At 38.7% G+C, this 18,060-nt stretch overlaps 1 protein-coding gene across 3 annotated transcripts in view; it reads left to right on the forward strand.

Moving 5' to 3' along the window:
* IL1RAPL1 (interleukin 1 receptor accessory protein like 1) overlaps positions 1 to 18,060 on the forward strand; it is a 1,454,732-nt gene that overhangs the window by 1,349,017 nt on the left and 87,655 nt on the right. The window lies entirely within an intron of this gene.

Genomic DNA, 18,060 nt, shown 5'->3' on the forward strand with positions numbered 1-18,060 from the left:
TTCAGGAAATGAGTAGCACTATGCTTTATCCACTAACAGCAACAGTATTCTAGTATTGTTGCCGACCTCTGGGTGAGGCTCCTTTGAAACCTTCCCAAGGGTACATCTCATAAATGAAAAAAGACTAGACCTACAGGTTAAGCTGCACAGAGGAAAGTCTCAAAGGAGGAGAAATAGCATTGTAGTCCCCAAGACTCTGATGCTGGGAGGGATTGGGGGCAAGAGGAGAAGGGGACGACAGAGGATGAGATGGCTGGATGGCATCACTGACTCGATGGACGTGAGTCTGAGTGAACTCCGGGAGTTGGTGATGGACAGGGAGGCCTGGTGTGCTGCGATTCATGGGGTCGCAAAGAGTCGGACACGACTGAGCGACTGATCTGATCTGATCTGATGGTCCTTACTTTCACTTTCTGAAAAGAGAAACTAATAGAAGAGAGAAGAGTGAACCGCCCTGGAAAATGGCAGCCCAAAAGAGTAAATAGGATAAAACAGACTAATAAAGTGAATAGAGTGTAGAGAACCTAAAGTAGGCTGACAACTCATGATAAATGATCTTCATATTTTGACTCCTGGTTCCTAAATCAGAATCCTCCACTAACAAACTGCTAAATAGATCAGCCCAAATATGCTTTAGCACCCTCTGCACGGTACAGTGTACTCGACAGAAGGACCCAGAAATAAACAAGACCCACCCTTGCCTTATAGTATTTTGCCAAATAGCTGGAAACCTCAACCAGTGTGGCACAGGAAATAGGTAGCTAATCAGAAAAACTTAAGCTTCTATCAATGTACTTAAGCTAAGAAGAAAACGTCCCATACTTCTTGTTAAAAATAAATGTGGTTTAATTGCTGAAAGAGATCCCAGTCCACAGATTATCACAGTAAATAATTGCACACCCATCTCTTTTGCAAATCACAGAGCAGCCTGCTCCGTGCACCTCACATGCCTTTCCAAATCACCACAGAGGGAGGCTTTTAATCATTTTGACAATCAGAGCCCCAACTTTGTTCTCGAATAACGCTGGAAGGTTTCTAACATCTCTGCTATCTGTAACGCTATACTTTTTTGGCTTTACATAGGCAGGATTTCATTTAGTTTGTTTGTTGTTTTGTTGGCATTATCATAGTCCACAAACAAAACAGGCCTGCAAATCAGTGCCTCAGATACAACTATGCATATATATTCTCCTCTTCAAATTTCTGTTTGCTTAACTAGGACTACATAGTGGCTATAGGTATTGCCTGCATCTGCCTTTCCTCCTTAATTTGGGCAAAATGAGTGGAAATGGACTCTTATACATGCTTTTTTAAATTGAGGATCTGAAATTAGCCCTGGCTATACAGGTCGCAGTGTGAAACTACTTGCTGAGCAGCATTGCTGAAGAGCCAGCATCTCATCTTGTTTATCCTTAGGAAAGAGGACAAATTATGGACAAATTAGCATCAATATGAACTATTCTGTAGAAGAGTCAGAATACAAATACAATACAAAAACCACAGAAGTGAATCTTTTTAATCACTACAGTTTCAATAACATTCTACTGAAAAGAGTAATTAACAAATGACATTAACCTAGAAATAGGACATAGTCACTATATAATCACTAAAACATTAGATACTAATAAATATGTGTTTGCATGTCCACACATACATATATTCTTATCTCAGGAATCAGATTCATTAACCCATAAAATGAGTAAGATATTAGCTAACTGGTGAATTCTTGCAGTGATAAATGCCTAATGTGAGTCCAAGTTAGCTCTGATTTTCAAAATTAGTTAAACAGAAGTCAAAACTGTTTTAATAATTTATGACTACATTTCTACACCTTAGAGTTTGGTTTAAGGCTTAGACCAGAACCATCATGGAAATACACAAATGTCTAGTACTAAGTCACTTTGACTTATATGAGAAACTCAGATCCAGGAAGACAGGTATTTTTGTCTATTTTCGATCACCAGTGTATCCACAGTGCCTCAAAGAATACCTGGAATATTGTGAGCTATTAGTGAATTTTCATGAAATGGACAACACTTAAACACTTCATTCCAGCTTCTCTGTCAGAATTACTATCATCAGTCAAGCCAGATAATAGGCACAGAAATTTTTCTTGGGAACTAATAACCATAGGACAACATGGTCCTGAAAGCTAATTCAAGGAAGGTGTGGATCAAGGTGTCTCATGGCTGTCCCATGTCATAATGAGCTCTATGCAACCCTAAACCCAAACTTACTAGACAATTAGGACAGCCATTTCTCTGTCATATCTCTGGCAGCTTCCAGACTCTGTTTCCATCTAGACACAACTCAGGGAGCTCACCTTCCCATTTTTCCCCCCTTGGTTTCTTTATTGAGAGCTATTTACCTTTCAATTCTCCTCTATTATGTTTATAAGCATTTAGGAGGATGATGTGTGTTGTCCTTATAAGTTCATTTTTGCGATGATACAAAAACAATTTAAAGCAATTGAGATGAACAAAAATGCAGCAAATTGCCTGAATCCACCCTTTATTTCCCAGCCCATTCTTAACCTTAACTACATCATGAGGATGTGGGAAAAGTTCAGGAGACATTGTTACCGTAAAGAGAACTTTGAAATAACTAACGATGCTTTTGTATTATCTACAGTCATAATCCTTCTTGTTACCTAAGTAATGAGGGGAAACATTTTTGTTTCTAAATGAAAAGCAACTGTGTTATTTTTCTGAAACTTTTTAGAATTTCACATCTCAGAAATGGCATGAAGATATATCCATTACAGAGGAGGACTTTTGTCTGTCTTTTTCGTATTATATCAGTGAAAGTGAAGTTTGCTCAGTGGTATCCGACTCTTTGTGACCACATGGACTATACGGTCCATGGAATTCTCCAGGCTAGAATACTAGAATGGGTTACCTTTCCCTTCTCCAGGGGATCTTTTCAACCCAGGGATCGAACCCAGGTCTCCCACATTGCACCAGGAAATCCCAAGAATACTAGATGGGTAGCCTATCCCTTCTCCAGCAGATCTTTCCGACCCAGGAATCGAACCTGGTCTCCTGCATTGCAGGCAGAATCTTCTTTTTTTATATATATTTTATTTTTTAAAATCTATTTTAATTGGAGGCTGATTACTTTACAATATTGTGGTGGGTTTTGCCATACATTCACATGAATCAGCCATGGGTGTACATGTGATCCCTGTCCTGAACCTCCCTCCCACCTTCCTCCCCATCCCATCCCTCAGGGTCATCCCAGTGCACCAGCCCTGAGCACCTTGTCTCATGCATCAAACCTGGACTGGCGATCTGTTTCACATATGATAATATACATGTTTCAATGCTATTCTCTCAAATCATCCCACCCTCGGCTTCTCCCACAGAGTCCAAAAGTCTGTTCTTTACATCTGTGTCTCTTCTGCTGTCTTGCATATAGGGTCATCGTTACCATCTTTCTAAATTCCATATATATGCGTTAATATACTGTATTGGTGTTTTTCTTTCTGACTTACTTGGCTCTGTATAATAGGCTCCAGTTTCATCTACATCATTAGAACTGATTCAAATGCATTCTTTTTAATGGCTGAGTAATACTCCATTGTGTTTATGTGCCACAGCTTTCTTATCCATTCATCTGCTGATGGACATCTAGATTGCTTCCATGTCCTGGCTATTGTAAACAGTGCTGCGATGAACATTGGGGTAAACATGTCTCTTTCAATTCTGGTTTCCTCAGTGTGTATGCCCAGCAGTGGGATTGCTGTGTCGTGTGGCAGTTCTAGTTGCAGTTTTTTTAATGAATCTCCACACTGTTCTCCATAGTGGCTGTACTAGTTTGTATTCCCACCAACAGTGTAAGAGGGTTCCCTTTCCTCCACACCCTCTCCAGCATTTATTGTTTGTAGACTTTTGGATCGCAGCCATTCTGACTGGAGTGAGATGGTACTTCATTGTGGTTTTGATTTGCAGTTCTCTGATAATGAGTGATGTTGAGCATCTTTTCATGTGTTTGTTAGCCATCTGTATGTCTTCTTTGGAGAAGTGTCTGTTTAGTTCTTTGGCCCATTTTTTGATTGGGTAGTTTATTTTTCTGGAATTGAGCTGCAGGAGTTGCTTGTATATTTTTGAGATTAACTCTTTGTCAGTTGCTTCGTTTGCTATTATTTTCTCCCATTCTGAAGGCTGTCTTTTCACCTTGCTTATAGTTTCCTTCTTTGTGCAAAAGCTTTTCAGTTTAATTAGGTCCCATTTGTTTATTTTTGCTTTTATTTCCACTACTCTGGGAGGTGGGTCATAGAGGATCCTGCTATGATTTACGTTACAGAGTATTTTGCCTATGTTTTCCTCTAGGAGTTTTATAGTGTCTGGTCTTACATTTAGATCTTTAATCCATTTTGAGTTTATTTTTGTGAATGGTGTTAGAAAGTGTTCTAGTTTCATTCTTTTACAAGTGGTTGAGCAGTTTTCCCAGCACCACTTGTTAAAGAGATTGTCTTTTTTCCATTGTATATTCTCGCCTTCTTTGTTGAAGATAAGGTGTCCATAGGTGCATGGATTTATCTCTGGGCTTCCTATTTTGTTCCATTGATCTATGTTTCTGTCTTTGTCAGGCAGATTCTTAATACCAACTGAGCTATGAGGGAACCCCACTGTATCAGTGCTTTGATTTGATGTTTCAAATATCATATTGTGTCTTGTAAACGGTTAAACATACACATACCATTTGACCCAGCATTCTCACTCCAGAATACTTACCATAGAAAAATGAAAACTTATGTTTATGCAAAAACCTGTGCACAAACATTTGTAGCAGCGTTATTCATGATAGAGCCAAACCAGAAATAGCCTAAATTGCCTCATTTGGGTGATTGGATAGATCAACAGTAGTACATCCGTGTAACAGAATAGTATACAACTCTAAAAAAAAATAAGAAAGAAAGAAAAAGAACGAACTACTGATGTGAAAAATAACTTGGATAGATATCAAATACATTATAATGAGTGAAAGAATCCAGTCTCAAAAGATCATATACTGTATGCTTTCATTTATGACATTCTAGAACAGAACAGAGTGGTTGCCTGGGATTAGGAGTAGAGGAGGAGTGGCATTCTAAAAAGATAGCACAAGGGAGATTTGGGGGTGATGGAACTGTTCTGCAACCTGATTATGGTGATGGTTATATGTATCTGCATATGCATTAATACATTTAGAATTGTTGTTGTTTAGTTGCTAAGTCATGTCCAACTGTTTTGTGACATCATGGACTGTAGCCCACCAGGCTCCTCTGTCTGTAGAATTTTCCAGGCAAGAATACTGGAGTGGGTTGCCATTTCCTTCTCCAGGGGATATTCCCAACCCAGGGATCAAACCCATGTCTCCTGCATTGGCAGGCACATTCTTTACTGGATTGTACACCAAAAGAAAACAAGTCAGTTTAGCTGTATGAAAATTTTAAAGGTAAAATTTTAAAGGTTAAAGACATCATAATGTTCCTTATGAATCTATACACACAGAGGGATACCTAGAAGGGTATTCACCAAAATGTTATGATGTGTATGAAGAGACTTCAGAAAAAGAATATATTTCTTTTGTTATTTGAAAATAGCTATTTCTATTTTTTAAATGTATAGTAGGTTTATTTTTATTTAGAAATGGTCAAGATGCTTTTTCCATTTAAGTCATTCTCATAGCTTTTGATTAATACAAAGACCCAAATCACTAATAATTATTTTTATACAGTATTTTTCTGGTAACACTAATACTATTTGTATATGGTAAGTGTTATATTACTTCCTGCCAAGCTTGGAAACCAAGATGACAAGTGTCATTAAGTGTTAGAAATATATAAAATTAATAGATTCGTGCCTAAGTGCCTCTCTGCACATGAGATTAGTACACCATTCTTAGTTTCATTTTGTAGTATAATTTGCCTCTTCAAAGAGCTCACTTTATTCCATTCAGTTGTAAAGCTGGAATGATTGCTATGCCTGTAATAAATTTAGAAAATTAAGTTATTACTACAGTGAAGTTTTCAAAATTCCATCCACTCACAAGTATTTAGCCATACTTTTCATTAGAGAGTGAATAGAAAAACAGGTACTATTCATATTTCTTTCTTTCCCAAACTCATCCTCTAATGCCCTAAAAATGAGAGCATGATATTACACACCACATATGAAAAACATGTGTGTGCATATGAAAGAAAGATAAGCAATTAACATACCTTTGTAGTCATATCTTTTTGCTCTATACTTTAATTTCTAAATATAGCAACCTTTTCTTATGTTAGAATTTTTACCAAAGAAAATTAAATACCCTATATAATTAATGCTTCCTTTTTATCCCAGAGTAGCTTTCTTCCTGTGTTTTGCATATACTATAACATAAGTTTGTCAGGGGTTTTTTTCATTGACTTACATTAAAATAAATCTTTAAAATGATCATGAAGCATGGTCTCTAGAACTATATACATATGCATCTGATGCTAAACAAGAATAATTAAATGAGGTATTCAAGTGGATACTGAGAGGTGAATGAATTGTTATGTTTATTTTATGACAGCAGTTAAATTTTTCATGTTTCCATTTTATGTCACAAGTTAATCTTTAACTGGAAAAAAATTTCCTTTCTTGTAAACTCAGTTGATTTAGTAGTTTTATGCATGAATTGAAGCTTTCAATCAACATGTTTTTCTGTCAAATTTCCCTTTTTATGGGAATTTCTGCGCCTGGTTCCTTTTCCTTTAAACATCATTGAAAAGAATAATAAAAGAGCACCAAATGTCTCTTTTGGTTGAAAGAGTTTTTAAAGAGACACCACAATAACCCTGTATGTTCTTGTTTGGAAGTTGCCTTTATGAAAAGGGTAATTTTATACTGGAATCTACTATTAAAATTATATGACTAATGGTTCACTGTGAATCAAGGTCACAAAAAGGGTCGTTGTATATGGCACTGTTTAAGGGTGCTTGTCAACAACCATTCAAAAATAAATATTTGAATGAGTTTTTGGTTGCGTTTCCCCTATTTTCACGTGAAAAATCCCCCTCATTTGTTTCTTCTCAAAGCATCCCCTTTCACCTACCCTTGGTCCTCCTCCCATCTGAGCTCTCCTTTTCCAACAGACTGTCATCCGCTCTGCAGTCCATGGCCTGTGAATCTGGGGGCGTTCCTGAGGCACTTTCAAAGTTCGATTCCTTTATTGAGTCTTTATGACAGCCCACAGCCTAAAGCAAAACAAAAGTGAGGGTTAATTGATCATGAACAGGGCTGAGACCACCCAGAGGAGCTGTCAGGGGCCAGGCTACTGAGTGGATTAAATTTCCAAAGTCATAGAGGATGTGTGTAGCCAGAGGGAGACTGCTTTACTTTGCAGTCATGAGCTGAGGGCTAAGGAAAAGAATATTCTGTGGCTTTTAGAAGAAAATGGTAACTTCCCTCATAGTTCAGTTGGTAAAGAATCCACCTGCAATGCAGGAGACTCCACTTCGATTTCTGGGTCAGGAATCGAATACAGGAATACTCCAGTATTCTTGGGGTTCCCTCGTGGCTCAGCTGGTAAAGAATCCGCCTGCAATGTGGAAGACCTGGGTTCCATCCCTGGGTTGGGAAGATCCCTTGGAGAAGGGAAAGGCTACTCACTCCAGTATTCTGGCCTAGAGAATTCCATGGACTGCATAGTCCATGGGGTCGCAAAGAGTCGGACATGACTGAGTGACTTTCACTCAGAAGAAAATAAGAATGTTGGTTTTCCCATAACAAGACTTTCGGCGGTTACTTTTGCCTTTTGCTAAACTTCTTGCTATTCTGCCTTTTCTTTGATTTTGTTCCGTTCTTTTTTTTTTTTTTTAATCTTACTTATTTGGCTGCACCGGGTCTTGGTTGCAGCATGTGAGATCTTCAGTTGTGGCATGTTGGATCTAGTTCCCTGACCAGGGATAGAACCTGGGCCCCCTACATTGGGAGCATGGAGTCTTAGCCACTGGACTGCTAGGGAAACCCTCCATTCTCAGTCTTGATTTTCAGAAATCCCTGGTCCATATTACTAGAGACTTAGTAATATTTATTGATCCGAATATAACATTTGAATAATTTATTCTTTTTTAATACATGCAAAGCAGTGATTAACTAGGAAGAGATCTATGTTCAAATATTTACTCTGGCACCAGCTACTTGGTGACTCAATCAAGTAATCCAGACCTGGTATCCCAGCTCTGAAATACCTACATACTCTACTGTGAGAGATAAGTGATTTCATAGATGGGAACTTTTGCAAAAGTTATTTGTTTTCTACTAATATATCTGTATGTAGTGGGACTGGTAGTAGATTGTTTCATTTATATAGCATTGATTACAGTTTGACTGGGGCTTCCTAGTTGATGCAATGGTAAAGAATCTGCCTGCCAATGCAGGAGACACTGTTGATGCAGGTTGGGAAGATCCCCTGGAGAAGGGAATGGCAATCCACTCCAGTATTCTTGCCTCGGAAATCCCATGGACAGAGGAGCCTGGCAGGCTACATGGGGTCACAAAGAGTCAGACACAACCTAGCGACTAAGCGGGTAGGCATGCAGTTCAGTTCAGTTCAGTTGCTCAGTCATGTCCGACTCTTGGCGACCCCATGAATCGCAGCACGCCAGGCCTCCCTGTCCATCACCAACTCCCAGAGTTCACTCAGACTCACGTCCATCGAGTCAGTGATGCCATCCAGCCATCTCATCCTCTGTCGTCCCCTTCTCCTCCTGCCCCCAACCCCTCCCAGCATCAGAGTCTTTTCCAATGAGTCAACTCTTCGCATGAGGTGGCCAAACTACCAGAGTTTCAGCTTTAGCATCATTCCTTCCAAAGAAATCCCAGGGCTGATCCCCTTCAGAATGGACTGGTTGGATCTCCGAGTTGGACTTAAATTTTTCCCTCTAAGCAGTTGGAGTTGCCTGCCAAGTAATAGTCTATCTATATTCATCACGTTTCTTTGAAACTGAATAATAAAATGTTGCTAAGTATATCTAGGGTCATCCTGTTATTTTGAACACAACTTTTCTCTGCACTGTGATGCTCGTATTACTTCTGCATATATGGTGATCTTCAGACATTTGGGGGAGGTATTGCACGTGGTAATTAGATCCAAAGTTTGGAAACTAGTCTTAGATTCAAATTTTGGGTCTATTATTTTCTAGCTTGTGATATTAGGCCATTTATTTAACTCCTCTGAGGTTCAATTACCCTTCTTCCATAATCTTGGATAATATTAGTATTTACATCAGGGGTCAACAGATGTTTTCTGTAACAGACCAGACAGCAAATATTTTAGGCTTTACAGACTATATCATATACTGTCTTTCACAGCTACTCAACTCTGTCTTTGTGGTGCAAAAGCAGACCTCAACAGTATATAAAAGAGTGGGCATGGCTCCAATAAATCTCTATTTACAACAAACAGGCAACAAGCCAGATTTAGCCCACTGACCCTAGATTTCTAACCACTGATCTGCATTAATGCTTGCACAGTTCTAAACATTAATTTTAATGAATGTAAATGTAAATTATATTAATTCTGTGACATAAAGGTAAACTTTTACCATTATTCAAGACTGTGTCACAATCATATGGGGATATGAATACTGTATTAATCACAGGCTATATTACATCAAAAATGAAAACTAGATCCTAAAGGAAAATACTGTGGTTTGAAGATTTACGTTTGGGCAGAATTCTGCAGTAGAATCTGCTGGTCTGATGAAAGGGAAATAATAATCATTGAACATTCTGCCATGCTTTCTAATCAACTAAATAGACAGGGAATGCTAGAATATTAAACAAAAGCCTGTTAGATGAAATTTTCAGTAAGCCAGGATCACACATTTATTCATTCTTCAAAGTGTTTATCCTTTGACTGTCATGTCCTTCCTAAATGTTGCTAAACATATGCACCTAGTGGAAGCCTAATGTGCTGAACTTGTACCATTAGAGTCCTGTTCCTTGTCTTCATAATATAATGAAGCTGATTATATTCCTTGTTTTATAATGTTCATCCTATTAGGATAAAGAAATTCATTGACTACTGAGCACAGCCTTATGTTCACCTTCTTATCATTAGCACTGTTCCGGCTATGGGCCTGTCAGCATTTTCAGCCTAAATGCTGCTTTCAGGGCTTTGCAACTCAGTCATAAAAATTAGCTGCAGGCAGAAACTTGACATATAAAGTCCAGACCCAAGAGAAAAAATTTATTACATTTTTAACAGGAAGAGGGAAGTACATTTGGCTATTATAAAAAGCATAAAAATCATTGTGGTGGACTTGCACTGGATCCTTTGCTGTCCTAGCATAGTTTAAGTTTGCATTTGTAGTCTGCCTCCTCCATTTTCCATATATCCATGCAGGAACCCTACAGACTTCCCATTTTTGAGGACTTTACAACAAGTTCCCTTAAGGCTACTGTCCTATTTAAGATTGAACCAAAGCAGCTTTTTGAGTACCATTTGTCAATGGGAAAAGGAAATTTCAACCTCTTACCATAGCCTTCTATGAATTCAAAACTGGAATCACTCTCCCACCATAGTACAGCACAGGGTATGACCTGCCTCAGAATTCATATATTTGAGTTTTAGAAATGGCTTGTGTGTACAGAGACATTTCTTTGATGCAAGATTGAATTAAGGAAGCTTAATTAACATTTTCTAATTAAATGCTGCATGGTGAACTCAATCACATTGTACTCTGCAACTTTGATGAGATCACTCTGTCTTTAAGTAAACAAGATGGGATCTAGCTTTGAGAGCATGGATGATAACCATTCCATCCCTTCTTTGGCTGTCACCCCTGTTTTTCAGAAACATTTTTAGCCATTCATCTAATTTTAGGAATTGGTAGAAATGCATTTCTCAGAAGTGCTCAAGGATATTTAAAATGATACCTTACCTAGGAATTGACAGGAATCATATTCAACCCATTTAATACCTAATTTATAGTTAACCTATTCATTGGCAATTAAGTCTATTTTTCTTCCCTCTAAGCTTATATTCAGTATGAAATATATGATATATAATATGTATCATATAATACATAAGATGTGATTTCCAGTGACCCCCATGGTGTTCTGTTTAATGGCCAATGTACCAGCCTCATGTCACATGGTCTGAGAATAGCACCCCTGTGTGAAATGCCTTTGCCACTGGCTTCCGGGACACCACAGTCTCTGGATTTCTCTCCTGCTTTCTCGTCTCTTTCTCTCTCAATTTCCTTTGATGGTTAGTCCTGTTCCTCTGGGGCTTCCCAGGTGGCTTAGTGGTAAAGAATCTGCCTGCCAGTGCAGGAGATGAAAGAGACCTGGGTTCGATCCCTGGGTTGGGAAGATCCCCTGGAGGAGGAAATGACATCCCACTCCAGTATTCTTGCCTGGAGAATCTCATAGACAGAGAAGCCTGGCGGGCCACAGTTCATGGGGTTGCAAAGAGTCAGACACAACTGAGTGACTGAGTACTCATGCACCTGTTCCTCTGGCCTCCTCATCTTGCAAAGCCCAGGTCTCCTCCATAATCTCATTCTATCCATATGCCAGTGACTTCAAAGTGTATATCCTCAGCCCTGATATTTCTTTAAAGTTGCATCTCTAACCATCTACCCATCCCCACTGGAATAGATAGATACCCCCCCAATACCACGTCTCCAAAAACGAGCTCCTGGTCTTTCCTTCTGGACCTGCATTACCCATAGCCTCCTCTGTCTCAAGGACAGAAACTCCAGTCCTCAGTCACTCAGGCCAAAATCTTTAGAATCATCCTTGACCTCTCTTTCCCTCACTCTTCACATTCAACCTGTCAGGAAATTCTGATGGCTCTAACTTTACAATTATCCAGAGTCAGATGACTTCACTTCCTCAACTGTTACTGCCCTGGTCTGGGGCACTTCTCATTACTCATCTGCTCAAAAGCTCCCATTTCACATTGTGAGCAACAATCCTTACAGTGGCTTACAACAGCAGTCCTCAACCTTTTTGGCACCAGAGACTGGTTTTGTGGAAGATAATTTATCCATAGACTGAGGTAGGGGGATGGTTTCAGGATGTTTCAAACACATTGCATCTTTTGTGTACTTGATTTCTATTACTGGGCTTCCCTGGTGGCTCAGGCAGTAAGGAATCTGCCTGCAATGCAAGAGACCTGGGTTCGATCCCTGGGTCAGGAAGATCCCCTGAAGAAGAGAATGGCAGCCCACTCCAGTATTCTTACCTGGAGAATCCCATGGACAGAGGAGCCTGGCAGACTATAGTCCATGGGGGTCACAGAGTCGGAGATGTCTGAGCAACTAACGCTTTCACTTTTAACTTTTATTTCTATTATTATTACATCAGCTCCACCTCAGATCATCAGGCATTAGATCCCAGAGTTTGGGAACCCCTGGTTTACAAGGCTCTACCCAGATGAACTCTCAACCCTCTGTATGACACCATCTCTACCCTCTCTGTCTTTCTTATTCCACACCAGCCCATTGGCCTCCTTCCTGGTTGTCTAACGTGCTAGACACTTGTCCTTCTTAGGGCTTTGAGCAGTACGCTGTTTGTCTTCCTGTAATGCTCCTCCACGGCATATCCACCCAACTAACTCCTTCACCTCCTTCAAGTCTTTTCTCAAATTTCAATATTTCAGTACATCCTGTTTTGATCCCCTGTTTAACATTGTAGACTTACCCTTGCCTGCATTCCTGGGTCCTACTTTTTCTCCTTTTCCCATATATCTGATCACCTTTGAACATGCTATATTGTTTTTGTCCATTCCCTGTCATCCCACACCAGGATACAAGTCCTGTGGGGGCTAAAAGTGTTGCTTTGTTCTTTTACATTGCCCAAGCACCAAGAGTAATGTCTCACGCTAAGAAGTAACTCAATAAATATCTAAACTGCTAAATGCATGCATAATTATTTTAAAAAATCATAATATATAGCCATAAAAATTCAAGCATTCGTAACAGATAGTAACAATGCCAAATGATTTGTTAAAGATTTTTAATTTAGGGGATTTATTTTATTTACAAATAATATTTGTTTTAAATTATTCTTATTAGCATTTTAAAAGATGGATTTTTTATATAATTAAAGATGGATGGTGACAGTCTATATCAAGCAAATTTCAAAGAAATAATAGTCACATTGTCATAGGGTTCTAAAGAAAATTGTCACATGGAGAATTAAGCATGTAAAGCAATTGCATCTTCATGATTTAGTTAATAAAATGTCCGAAAGAGATAAGCTCAGTTGTAGATCTAATTGCCTCACCACATGAGCCATTTTTTACATTGACAGCAAAAGCAAGAACTTTAGAAGATTTTTCTCCAAATTTTTTGATGTTGTTATTTCTTCCTAAAGTACAATAATTTATTTAGCTATACATGCTTACCAGAAGCAAGCAACGAGGAGTCCCTTTCATCTTTCATTTCTAGAATCTCCTGCTCTATGGGTATGTTTTGTCTCATGTTCTTCTTTCTCCACTCCAGAGGTTTTGATCATATCAAATTTCTCTTAATGAAGATGATTAGAGTGTAAAAACCAATAAAAATTAGCTGGGGGGAGGGGAGTAGAAGGTTCCTTCAGGCATTGAATTCTAACCAAGTTAGTTAAAGCTATTATTGATACTCAGAATATCATATTAAAGCACTGCAAATCTTTAAGAATGAAGATTGTGGAGTCACTGCTAATAACATAATGGCAAAAGAATGTGTTAAGTGCTAAAAAATACTGAAATAGGCCTAGATGGCAACTCCTGACTCAAATAACTATAATAGTTTTTTGATAATCACCATTCTCAGAATACAATTTAGGAAAGAAATAAAAGCAAGAGTTAGATGCAATATGGAGTAGACTTAATAGGACCTAGAAACCAGAGTTAAGTTGAAAATTATAGCCTAATGTAATTGTGTTGCAGAAGCCTTTCAAGAAAAATATAAACTATGAAATAAAATTTGTATGGAATCCTTACTGAAACCTCATCTTTATACACTCACTATTTTGATGATTTACACTTCTAATTTTACATCTTTTGTTGAGTGTGCCCTAGCAAAATTATGAAAACATGTTTCTCATTAGAATACTTGGAATCCCCTGCATATAACTTGTCCCAATCAATGAATAGGAATTTCCTTTCTGTAATGAATATTGCTACTATCCCATAATCTATATTGTACTTGGAGGAATTATTAATTCTTTAGTTATTAAAATAGCCTAATCAAGTCTCACAACTCTCGCTCATAAAAACACAAAAATGATCAGAGTAAAATCACTAAAGATTATCTCTTCAAATTACAAGAACAAGAAAATTGTACATTTTCAGCCAAATATGCTTTTAGTATCATTCAACTGTTTTGCATAAAGCACTTAATGTTAAGAAAAAATTGTACTCTGAACAGTTTGCATAATAACTTACCATGTTTGAAATATGTGATAGCTGTGTTTCTTCAGCTTTCTACACCAGCAGACCTGACAGTGGAGCCAATTTGGGCCTTTTATGCTTATTTCCACATTAAAACTTTTAAAAATAATCTACCACTGTAAGCTTATTTTTGCACTGGTTAATGAGTGAGATCGAATTATATTGAATCTCTCAATTTAAAAGAAACTGCGCTGACACTCATTTCAGGACTTCTCTGATGGGGTGTCACAATATTTTATTCAAAAGACTTATATTACATTATGAGGATACAAATAGCAAGAGATTGTTTTTGTTTTTAAATCTTTTGATCTTGGTCAGAAAAATTTCTAAACATAATTACCCAAAATAATGTTAAGAGGTGGAAAAGAGCTACTTTTTCAGGCTATGGGTAGATATTTTAATGTCTACCTTAAGGTTTCTTAATAGGTGAACTCACCCAGAGTTCAGTTCAGTTCAGTTCAGTCGCTCAGTCATGTCCAGCTCTTTGCAACCCCATGAACCACAGCATGCCAGGCCTCCCTGTCCATCACCAACTCCCGGAGTTAACACAAACTCATTTCCATCGAGTCAGTGATGCCATCCAGCCATCTCATCCTCTGTTGTCCCCTTCTCCTCCTGCCCCCAATCCCTCCCAGCATCAGGGTCTTTTCCAAGGAGTCAACTCTTCGGATGAGGTGGCCAAAGCACTGGAGTTTCAGCTTCAGCATCAGACCTTCCAATGAACACCCAGGACTGATCGCCTTTAGAATGGATTGGTTGGATCTCCTTGCAGTCCAAGGGACTCTCAAGAGTCTTCTCCAACACCACAGTTCAAAAGCATCAGTTCTTTGGCGCTCAGCTTTCTTTATAGTCCAACACTCACATCCATACATGACCACTGGAAAAACCATAGCCTTGACTAGATGGACCTTTATTGGCAAAGTAATGTCTCTGCTTTTTAATATGCTGTCTAGGTTGGGCATAACTTTCCTTCCAAGGAGTAAGCATCTTAATTTCATGGCTGCAGTCACCATCTGCAGTGATTTTGGAGCCCAGAAAAATAAAGTCAGCCACTGTTTCCACTGTTTCCCCATCTATCTGCCATTAAGTGATGGGACCAGATGCCATGATCTTAGTTTTCTGAATGTTGAGCTTTAAGCCAGCTTTGTCACTCTCCTCTTTCACTTTCATCAAGAGGCTCTTTAGTTCTTCTTCACTTTTTTTCGTAAGGGTGGTGTCATCTGCATATCTGAGGTTATTGATATTTCTCCCAGCAATCTTGAGTCCAGCTTGTGCTTCCTCCAGCCCAGCGTTTCTCCTGATGTACTCTGCATATAAATTAAATAAGCAGGGTGACATATACAGCCTTGATGTACTCCTTTTCCTATTTGGAACCCGTCTGTTCCATGTCCAGTTCTGACTGTTGCTTCCTGACCTGCATACAGGTTTCTCAAGAGGCAGGTCAGGTGGTCTGGTATGCCCATCTCTTTCAGAATTTTCCACAGTTTACTGTGGAAATAAACACACAGAGTTTAATAATCCACACAGTCAAAGGCTTTGGCATTGTCGATAAAGCAGAAGTAGATGTTTCTCTGGAACTCTCTTGCTTTTTCCATGATCCAGAAGATTGTAGCAATTTGATCTCTGGTTCCTCTGCCTTTTCTAAAACTACCTTGAACATCTGGAAGTTCACAGTTCACGTATTGCTGAAGCCTGGCTTGGAGACTTTTAAGCATTACTTTACTAGTGTGTGAGATGAGTGCAATTGTGTGGTAGTTAGAGCATTCTTTGGCATTGCCTTTCTTTGGGATTGGAATGAAAACTGACCTTTTCCAGTCCTGTGGCCACTGCTGAGTTTTCCTAATTTGCTGGCATATTGAGTTTTGCACTTGCACAGCATCATCTTTTGGGATTTGAAATAGCTCAACTGGAATTCCATCACCTCCACTAGCTTTTTTTGTAGTGATGCTTCCTAAGGCCACTTGACTTCACATTCCAGGATGTCTGGCTCTAGGTGAGTGATCACACCATCGTGATTATCTGGGTTGTGAAGACCATTTTTGTACAGTTCTTCTGTGTATTCTTGCCACCTCTTCTTAATATCTTCTGCTTCTGTTAGGTCCCTACTGTTTCTGTCCTTTATTGAGCCCATCTTTGCATGAAATGTTCCCTTGGTATCTCTAATATTTTCTTGAAGAGCTCTCTAGTCTTTCCCATTCTGTTGTTTTCCTCTATTTCTTTGTATTGATCACTGAGGAAGGCTTCCTTATCTCTCCTTGCTATCTATTCTTTGGAACTCTGCATTCAAATGGGTATATCTTTCCTTTTCTCCTTTGCTTTTCTCTTCCCATCTTTTTACAGCTATTTGTAAGGCTTCCTCAGACAGCCATTTTGCTTTTTGGCATTTCTTTTTCTTGGGGATGATCTTGATTCCTGTCTCCCGTACAATGATGGATGTAAATGGTCTATGATATACTGGCTAGTCTTCCTTATTGCCTCAGGGAGAAATTAAAAGGCTTCATCATTAAGAAAACAATGACAGTTGGAGTTCTATTTTTAGGACTTATGGTATAATTTTGAATTTGTCAATCAAATAAGAATCGTAAACTACTCATAATCCTCATGAACTCTTCACCCAACACTCAATATTCACTTTCACTGTAGTGAATTTATCATGAGTAATAAAAATATTCATAGCTTTGTTTACAGTTGTTAATGATGGGGGCTCAGTTTGACGGGAAAGTCTTATCTTGGTTTCTACTCTTCCTTACTGTATCACTTAAGATAATGATAACTGTTCTAATGCAGGAATACAGAGCAATTCACTGGAGCTTAATATATTACAAGTTATTTTTGGATCACAAGAAACAAAGTCCACTGGGGCAGGGACTGTTGGTAGAGTGCTCTGTTCCACACCATCATTTAGAGACCCAGGAACATAGAGACTCTGTTACACTCAACACCCGGCTTCCAAATTCACCTTGGGTGTTGAAATCCTGGATGGATATTAGAGAAATGAGTGAGTTTTGCAGGGAGGAGGAATAGAACGAATAGGTCAAGCCTGGAAGTTTCATTGAGAACTTCTGCCCATATTCCATTAGCCAGAACTCAGTCATATGGCTACACTTGACTGCAAGGAAGGCTGGTAATGTTATGTGGCTGTCTGCCTAGAAGGAAAGGTATACAAGGCTGGTGAATGGCTAACCAGTCTCTGCCACAGTCGTGTTTTATTTGTTTGTTGTCTCCATAAAGATAATTAACAATTATGCATAGAGTCTGAAAATTCTTCCCTGTGCCATATATCACACATATGTGCAATAAATGGGCTTTTAAGGTTACTTCACATTATGATAGCAGTATGTCTAAAGGATGGAAATTTCAACCACAGTTTATGCAATTTATTATTTTTACCACTGGGTTGAGCTCCGTGAAAGAATAAGATGGTGAGTTCTTTGAGATGGTGTCTTTTGTGAACAATACAGTAGCTGAGAAATTTGGGGTAAAAAATAGCTCCAATGATGGATACCATACTTTACCTCTATCTTTTTTGATGTGACTCTTTCAGTGTACATATCCTTCTAGTTACTTTTCCAATTTCCTGCTCACTAAAAAAATATATACCTTGCTGAAAAACTTCTCAGCAACTATTTTCCATCAGTTCTTCACAAATCTTCATAG

Source organism: Bos grunniens, chromosome X (assembly GCF_055505025.1).
Source record: "Bos grunniens cultivar Pamir isolate PY7600 chromosome X, Bosgru_T2T1.0, whole genome shotgun sequence".
NCBI classification, from domain to species: Eukaryota; Metazoa; Chordata; class Mammalia; order Artiodactyla; family Bovidae; genus Bos; species Bos grunniens.